The 9989-nt window shown below is 35.3% G+C and overlaps 1 long non-coding RNA gene across 1 annotated transcript; it reads left to right on the top strand.

The window, feature by feature from the left end:
• The first annotated feature begins 3039 nt into the window (after positions 1–3039).
• LOC105474630 (uncharacterized) lies at positions 3040–5164 on the top strand. The gene is made up of 3 exons (XR_982870.2): positions 3040–3371; positions 3644–3737; positions 4876–5164. It is a non-coding gene; the product is annotated as an uncharacterized lncRNA (long non-coding RNA).
• Positions 5165–9989: the final 4825 nt, after the last annotated feature.

Raw genomic sequence — 9989 nt, 5'->3', positions numbered from 1 at the left:
TTAAACTTCAGAGTTCAGGGCCATTTGTGTGTCCAGCCATCGCAGGAAGTTGAGTCAACAGCTTCTTGTGCCGGTCACCTACGTGGTCTTGGGCTAGCTGAAGTGAGAGACCCACATGAGTTCCAATTTGTCTTTGTGAGTTCCTGATTTTCTTTGTAAATTACCATTTGTCTTTGCAAGTCCCAGTATGTCCTTGACTTCTCCCCTCTATGCAGCCTGGTAACTACCTGCCTTGCTGAACTTACAGCAACTTCAGTACTCCCCATCAGCAAATGCACAGACAATAGACTTCACAGGTTCTTCACCAGCTCCCTTTGTCATCCCTAGTCCCCAGTTGGTGAATTTTTTCTAATGCAGCAACCACCCCCATTTGAAACTTTATTTTCCTAATTTCTCCCAAAAGTATATCCTAACCCTGTAATAAATCTTTTATTCCATATCATTCACCAAACCCTATCTGATACTGGCGTGAAATGAAAAGGGTTTATTTTTCCAATTTAACCAAGAGTTTAATTTTTACTTTTCTTGTCAAACATACTTTCAAAATGAACTCAGTGTTTTCTTAAATATTGTTTAGAATAATCTTCTCCATTATGATAACATTTATATTGCGGAGATATTGTTAAAATAATACAAGTTGTATTTCCTTTCTTGGTTCAGGGACAGTAAGATGAACACAAATTGCTAAGACAAATACCACAACTATTTACAAAATATTTTCTTCTGATAAGAGCAGACTCTGCTTGATAAAATTTGGCTCATAACTACTCACCATATAATTTGAATTCTGTCTTCAGGAAGTCATTGAATAACATTGTTTCATTCAACATTATTCAGTTATAACATTGACAGGGAAAAGAAAATTGATTCTCAGCCAGGACCACTGCCTGAATGGACTTTGAGTATGTCTGTGTGGATTTTCTCTGGGTGCTCCAGTTTCCTCCCACATTCTAAGGTGGTGCTCATCAGGTTATTGCATGCATCTCCATACTCCTAATCTGAGCGAGTGTGAGTTTGTGTGGGTGTGCATGCCCACCCAATGGGACAGCTGCCCGTCCATGATGGTTTCCTGCTTTGTGCCCTGAGCTGCTGGGATGGGCTCTGGCCACCTCCAACCCTGAAGTGGAACAAGAGCGTTGGAAAATAAATACATGAGTGGATACAAATTATTGCTAAATAAAAATATGTCAGATATAGATTGTCATCTAAATTTGCAACAACAAATGATGCTGTTGGAAAGCACTCAGCAAGCTGCTGTATTAGAGATTGTTTGTTTTTCAACTGTGTGGTGGTGAGAGGCGTTCTTTATGATTTTCACTTTGCAAACATTTATTCCTTGAATGCACTCACCACCAGGATGAGAGCCATCACTCACTGATTCACCAAAAATTGGCTAATCATCTTGGTTTTAGTAATATTTCTTAAATATATAGCTCACATTTATTTGGTGATGTCTTTGTGACCATAAATATGCTGAAGAAACTTAACTCTTGTTTGTATCAATTAGCCTGTGATAAAATTGGCTTCCTTTTACCTCATTTTGCTTAAAGTTGTAGTTTCCAAGAACCTATCCACAGCATTCAGTGAGGTCTTAACTGTATTGTGGGTTTGATCTGTTATTTGTTTTGTGGTTATCTCCTCTTTAGTGTTTCATTCCTTTTAATTAATTAACCTTCTTGCAACCCGATAATGGAATTTGACAGAAGAGTTTGGAAATCACAGGCTAGAAAATGTTTAGAAACTGAGGTAACACCTATACCTCACATAGGGATGACTTAATGAAGATAATGGAATAACAACAGCAACAAAACAGCAGCAGAAACTATACAATTTAACAACAAATGCAAGATGTGGTCTCATGTAAATTTTATGAGTAAATTCATTTAATCTTCACTACCATGGGACACTTAACAGTTGATATTATTCTCGTTTTAAATATAAGGAACTGAGGCCTCATTTTTTAAAATTGCTTTTAAGTGTTTTAGCTCCACAAGTGACAAAAATATTTGGATTCAAATCTGTCCATTCTCCCAAATGATATTCTTTACATTCAATTTCTCTGCTTTTCTTTTTTATTTATTTATTTATTTCTATTTTTTTTTAAATTTATTTATTATTATTATACTTTAAGTTGTAGGGTACATGTGCATAACGTGCAGGTTTGTTACATATGTATACTTGTGCCATGTTGGTGTGCTGCACCCATCAACTTGTCATTTACATCAGGTATAACTCCCAATGCAATCCCTCCCCCTCCCCCCTCCCCATGACAGGCCCCTGTGTGTGATGTTCCCCTTCCTGAGTCCAAGTGATCTCATTGTTCAGTTCCCACCTATGAGTGAGAACATGCGGTGTTTGGTTTTCTGTTCTTGTGATAGATTGCTAAGAATGATGGTTTCCAGCTGCATCCATTCTTTACAACATTCCTATTTTCTAAAATTTCTTTCAAAATTCAATGCTTTCATTTTAAAGAAATATAACATTAAAAAAAATTCCGTCCCTGCATATAGCTCATTTACTTTAACTCTTATAAGTCCTATTAAAGGACACACAAGGTTTTAAGATGACATTTTGTTGTTGTTCTTATTGATGCTAAGGGTAGTGAAGCAGGATATTTCCCTGACCCCTACGAGGGACTCACAACAGGGGTGCCTCGTTTATTCAGCCCGTTGCCCTCAACTCTTTGTGGAAGGAAGGGAGCATGTGGCTGAATGAGGCAGAAACTGGAGTGCATGAGTGCTGGAACTGGCCAGCCACTTCAGTGCTGCCAAAAGCAGACTCTGTGTGGACCCCACAGCAGCATCCAGGTTGCTGCGGGGGGCGGTGCCTGTGACCTCTGAAGCCCCAGAGGGCATGTTACAGTGCTCTTTTAGCTCAACTGTCTGCAGATGGCTTAGGTGTAAACAGCTCAGTGGGCCCTTTGCCTCATTGGGTGAGGTGGCTACCCTCCACCAGCGAAGGCAAAGGGCCATTGTGACAGCCTTTTGTGTTCACACTTGTGGTTGCCAAGCTCTTATCTGGCATCCAGGAAAAATGAGGACGCATGAATGAATTGAAGGATGGTAAATGTGGGGGATTATACTGCTGATCAAAGTGGCTCTCAGCAGGAAGGGGAGCTGAAAAGGGGACGAGGAGGAGGGAGGTCATCTTCCTCTGAAGTCCGGCCATCTCTGGCAGGATTCTTCTCTGGAGTTACACCCTCAAGCTGTCCCTCTAAAGTCAAGCTGCTTCTCTCCAACGTCCAGCCACAGCACTGAATCCAGCTGCTTCTCCTCTCTGCTGGCTGAGTCTGGGGTCTTTATAGGCAACAGCATGGGGAGGGACAGGCCATGGGTAGTTTAGGAAAAGGCAACATTTGAGAGGGAAAACAGGTATGGAAATTCTCACTTTGGGTCACAGCTTCAGGCTTTTGGGCTTGAGGGTGGGGTTTTCTCTGGGAACCCACCCTTTTCTGCCTAGAATCTCTCTGCCTCCTGTCTATCAATAATATACAAACTGCTTTGTATAGCTACCTTAAAAATATTTTCTTCCAAAACAATCAAATCTGACAGGAATGTTTTGGCCATCTTAAAAATAAAAACCAATGGCAACAAAATGAAAAAGCATGGAGAGACAAGTAGAATATTCTGTCTTGAATTTATAGTGGGAAGCTCGATAGAACAAAAACTTCCATCAAATCTTCCTCATCTCAGCCCATTTGGAAAGGTGACAAGAACCATATCTCTCACGACATTATGGTACTTGGCTTTTCAAACCTTTAAAGAGAAATATATGTATGTGTGTGTGTGTGTGTGTGTGTGCTGGCTCCAGTCCTAGTTTAAAACCGTTTTGCTTACTCAATATTAGAAGCACTCTTATAAATGCACTCTGTTCATCCACTCATCCTCCACGTTAACAAGGCTTTGTTTTACTGAGAGGTTGTGATGGGTGTATTTGGAGGAAAAAAAAATGTGTCCTTTTGCATTCCCAAAGAAAGAAATATAGATTAAGGACTGGAAAATAACCTCACAGTAATAATATGTTTCTGAATGTAGTTCCCCAGAAGGATGTCCTTACAAAACTGATGATAATTTTGAGGTTTTAGACTTACACTACAGAATACTAGAGGGAGAACATGTAGGAGAAAAAGCTAAAACCCATAATTACTTAAATCAGCTAAGGCACAAAGATCATCCATGAATGATAAGTGATAAATGTATCTTGCATTAATGGATAGTTATTAGTTATTTTAAAACTTATCATTATCTATATCTCTGTGAGTGGGGAATTCATATTCTCAATAAAATAATTCAATATCCTTCCCTTAAATCATTACCCCTCTTATTTTAAAACAATGAAATTCAGAACACAGGAAGCAACAATTTGTTTTGGATCGTTACCTGGTGATTTTATTAATCCTTTCTTTCTTAGAAGCATCTTTATGTGTGTGTGTGTGTGTGTGTGTGTGTGTGTGTGTGTTTAACCTACAGAGTTGAGAGATTAGAATTTTTGAGCTGGAGCTTGAGAAGAAAGTAAGAACCGAGTTGATGGTATGCTTAAAGAAAATTCGTGCTAGCTTTAGATAACTAACTTGCAACCTGCGAGATCAGAAATATTTGATAAAATACACTTTAGCAGAGAGGCTGCCGGCATAGAAAATGTAAAGTCTTCTTTCCGCAGCCTGGTAAGCTCCTCTCAGTCCCTGCTCCAGATCGCAGTGCAATAGCAACTTCCTTAGGGACGCTTTCCCCGGAACCCCCTAGTGCGGGTTAATTTTCTTTATTAAGATTCTCCTTTATTTCTCACAATTTATCTCAGTTATCATAAAACGATTTGAACAAAATGTATAAGCCCTTTAGGGGAAATATTTGAAGGATTTGTTTTTGTTGTTTGCAGTACTGCATCTCCAGTGAACAGAGACCAGCACTGTGTTGAGAAAACATTAACAGCTCATAATTATAAGTTGAAAGAATATTCAAATGCATAAATAATCCACAGCTAATGGTGCAGTCTGTCCTAAAAATCTAAATTTGCTCATCATTTTAAAAAGGCAAAAATGCTGAAATAAGATATATGAGGATAAGTCTTTGTTGTACAACACAAAACAAAATTTAATATTCTCTGACATTGGATTATGGGAAGAAAATCTGATTTGGAGAGAAGAAAAGCAGATATGATATGCACTGGCGAATCAAAGAGCACAGTAATTCAGACTCACCTTACTGCAAGAAAGAAAGAGAAAGGGAAAAGAAGGAGAAAGAGAGTGGTGAGGAGGGAAGACAAGAGAGGGACAAAGGATAAAGGGAAGGGGAGAAGGCAACATGGATTGGCCCAGTTACATAAAGACAGGAATATTAATTGTACTTGGTGACTTGCTGGTCTTTTATGAACTTATCAAAAGTTGTTCAATGGAGTGATACTACAGTAACCAATGCAGAAAAGATTGGGGATTGTTAATAATCGTGTCTTTCTCATGCCATTGCTGTGAGACTTAAAAGATTTACTGAAGTTCAAGTTTCTAGCATAGTTTCTGGAACATAGTAAGCTTTCAATAACAAGCCCACAAAAAGTACAGTTCATGATTAGTTAGGAACTTTGGGGTATTTCTCAAAATAAATGTTAGACATCATTACCATTATTGATGTTCTTGTTACTTTTATCATTCCAATGTATTGAGTGTTTGTTTCAGAGAGAGTAGGATTGTAGTTTGTGTTTTTATGCATTACTACAGATTGATTGATGAATAATATGAGCAAAATTAAAAATGGAAACCACCAGGCATAATTAAGCTGACCAGGCATAATTACCTGGGAATAAAGATATAAAAAAAGCAAAAGAAACTCTAAATTAAAAAGCAAAACCAAAACTGGATGTTTATTTTATTTTACACAGAGACTGATAATGGAATAGTCAGATAATAATGATAAGAAGAAAGGATGCTCTTTATTTTTCCTGTGAGCTTATATAATAAACTTACATAATTTTTCTAACTAAATTGGCATCTTTTCTGTACATTTTATTTTCTAGATTGTAAGTGGTACAACAAGTGAGTGACACACTTGCTGAATGACAACATAATATACGATATTGGGATTGAAATACAGATTTTCCTATTTTCTTAGTTTTGAAAATCAACCAGAGATTGTTCAAATATATTAAAAGTAGGAAGAATTTTTCATTTGCAGATTATCATCTGATAATAAGCACAAATAAAATTTGATTGACATTAAATATAAGTAACCAGAAATTGTTATTCCTGTTAGAGTGAATACATACTCTAACAATCGCCTCAAATTGAAGATCTTCTTATCATTCATTTAATTTACATAGACTATAGTTGAAGATAAGAAGCAAACTTTTCATCACCAATTACATTCTAAATGTCAATTAATAAGACAAAATTCAAGTTTATAACTCAGAATGTTTAAGGTAAGTAAAATATATAGAGAAAAAATTTCAAATTAAAAGAAATAATTCATAACCTGTTTCTAAATTAAATCTCAATATGAAATTCAATTGACAGATAAAATTTTGTCTCCAAAATTAAATTATTCTAAAATATACATTTTTTTCAGAGAATTACTTGCATTTTAAAAAATACTTTTACCATTGAGTCGTCTAAAACTAACTGGACAAAACGTAAAGGCTTAAGAACAACTGGTCTAGATGTTTAAATTTAATAATAGCTTCTTGTCAAATGTTTACTATCTAGAGTTTATACTCAGGTAATTAAAGACTTGGGGATTTTAAAGGCCATGGCCTTGTATACTGAATGACTGCAGTGAAAACAAAAGCAAAAAAAAAAACAAAACAAAACAAAAAACAAAACAAAAAACAGCCAGAAGTCTATGTGCTGTGGTATTGTTGCTCAGAAGAGTGGAATTAATGGCAATATTTTCTTTTTAGAAGTTAGTCTGGCCTCATCCTTTGAGACCCAGGCCCAGGAGTGTAAACAAATATCTATAAAGAAATAGAAGCAACAATCTGGAAATGGTGTCTAATCCAACCTTTTTTCCCCCACCCTTTGAGGCAATTCAAATCAAAGGAATTCATTAAAAAAAGAAAAATCTCAGCAAGCATTCTAGTGATAGTTCATGCAACAACTCCTTTATTTTACTAGTGGGAAATTGAAAAGAATTTGCCCAACACAGTTAAGAAATTAAATTCCTGTTGTTGCAATATCCTGACTATATTCTATTCTACTTGAAAAGAAATCCTAGATCCTATTTTGTCCATTCCAAATTTCAAGCAATGGTATTTTGTATTTAAGATGTTATTTATAACTTATTGTAAAAAATAATGCCAACTATTATTTGAACCCCACAAATTCTTGAAAAACTGATTTTATCTAATTTCAACCTTCATTCATTCATTCATGTAGAAAATATACCAGGCTACTATCTACCTAAAAATATTTGATGAACTATATCACCTGCTAAGTACAAGGAACTTCATAACAATTTTGTGAAATAATACAACATCTGAGTTTTACTAGATAGCAATTGACAAATATGTTATATAGTTGAAAGCCAAATATATATATAATTAAAACCATAATTAGTTCTATGCTATACAGTATTGAAATCTATTTAGAAGTTTCACTATAGCTGTATAGCTTTATGTTTTCTTCTTTAAAAGAAATTTAATAAATAACAGCTATTGTAGCTACTCCACTTGGTCTTTACTTATAACACTTCCTTTTCTTATTTGGTATCTTTTCTCATTTTATAAGAAGTTAATTCCTTTCAATGCCAACAAATACAAATACAATACATAAAGAGAAAATATGATAATCATTTTATAGAAAATAAAATTGTGGGCTGGGTGCGATGGGTCATGCCTGTAATCCCAGCACTTTGGGAGGCTGAGGTGGGCAGATCATGAGGTCAGGAGTTTGAGACCAGCCTGGTCAACATGGTGAAATCCCAGTGCTACTAAAAATACAAAAATTAGCTGGGCTTGATGGTGGGCATCTGTAATCCCAGCTACTCAGGAGGCTGAGGCAGGAGAATCGCTGGAATCCGGGAGGTGGAGCCGAGATCATGCCACTGCACTCCACTCTGGGTGACAGAGCGAGACTCCATCTCAAAAAACAACAACAACAAAAAGAAAATGGTGGCTGGTTCTAGCTAGCAAGTAAGAGAGCTGAGATTCATAAACTTTTATGGTATCTCTCCATGTAGTCAGTACTAGGAGTGAAAGTGCCAATCAAATGTTGCCCAGGTGTTTTGACTTTTACTATCAAAATGACAGAAATAGATACCATTATAATTTCCTCAATAATGTATGTATAATGTATATGTATTTATATGTAACCATATATGTAACTATATATGTAATTATATATGTAGTTATATATGTATGCCATTTCTCATCATTTTCATTTTTGCTAAAAGTTCATTTACATTTTTAATTTATATTTTTGATTACTTTTGGAACGTCTCCATATTATTGTGAATAATTTATTTTTATTTATGGTTTTCTCCATTACTTACATAAAAGAAATATTTTTAAGTTAAAGTAATATAACAATTTCTTTTTGATTTTTTTTTCTTTTTTTTTTGAGACCCAGTCTCACTCTGTCACCAGGCTGGAGTGCAGTGGCTCCATCGTGGCTCACTGCAAGCTCCGCCTCACGGGTTCACGCCATTCTCCTGCCTCAGCCTCCGAGCAGCTGGGACTAAAGGTGCGCGCCACCACGCTCGGCTTTTTTTTGCATTGTTAGTAGAGACAGGGTTTCACCGTGTTAGCCAGGATGGTCTCGATCTCCTGGCCTCGTGATCCGCCCGCCTCGCCTCCCAACGTGCTGGGATTACAGGCGTGAGCCACCCTGCCTGGCCTAAACTTTTAATTTAAATTTTGAACATGTATTTGAATTATATGTATCAAAACACCACCACTTTGATTTTTCGCTTAGTGGAGTTTAATCTACATTTCTAATGTCTTGTGTTTTTGAGTTCATTCTTTAAAATCCTTTTTCACCTCAATTATATTTCCTTTCAGTATGTTTATGGTTTGTCTCTTTACATTTCAATGTTTGGTTCATTCAGTATTTATTTGACCAATAATATAAGGGAAATCAAACAAATTATTTAGTCTACTGTCCTAATTTCATTAAAGCAGTAATCTAATCTAGCATATTGATTTGAGATGCTGCTTTATTATATATGAGAATTACACATTTTGAAAAATCTGTTTTCACACTTTCTCTTTCTGAAGCTTATTTGACATATATTTATTTCACTTTTTATTGATATGGCTTACTACCTGGGAGAGATATTTCCCATTTATAATTTTTTCAAAATTTTTCTTAGTTATTCTCCTATTTGTTTAAGTAGGTAGATATCAGAATCATTTTATAAGGAAAAGGAACTCCTTGCTAGTTTGATAAAGATTTCATCAAATCTCAGAAGAGTTAGTTTTTCATTTATAAATTATATTACTCAGCAAAACTTTGTAATTATCTCTCTACAGAATATAAACAATTCCTGTTTTAGTGTTCCTATATATTTTATACTTTTGTTGGGATATTTTTCATTTCATTTTTTTACCCAGTTGATAGATTTAATATATTAATATCTGATCACCTGTTCAATTTTTATTGCTGAAATTTTGGATATTTCTCTATTGAAATCATTTAAAAAATCATTATTTAATATTTGGAATAAATATCAGCATGTGTAGGACAGAATGACATCAATATAAATAGAGATGTATATTTACGCTTGTCAATTATATATATTGTTATAAATATACATATCAAAATATTATTAACTATTCAAATTCTGTAATATATACAATACTGATGGTTTGTTGTTTTTTATTTTTAATTTTTTTATTTCAATAGCTTTTGGGGTATAAGTGGTGTTTGGTTACATGGGTGAATTACATAGTGGTGAATTCTGAGATTTTAGTGCACTCCTCACCCAAGTAGTATACATTGCACTCAATATGTAAGATTTCATCCCACACTCCTCTTCCACCCTCTCCCTACTCAGTCTCCAAAGTCC

Source organism: Macaca nemestrina, chromosome 1 (genome assembly GCF_043159975.1).
Source record: "Macaca nemestrina isolate mMacNem1 chromosome 1, mMacNem.hap1, whole genome shotgun sequence".
In the NCBI taxonomy this organism is placed as follows: Eukaryota; Metazoa; Chordata; class Mammalia; order Primates; family Cercopithecidae; genus Macaca; species Macaca nemestrina.
This window is presented reverse-complemented; position numbering and strand designations above follow the sequence as displayed.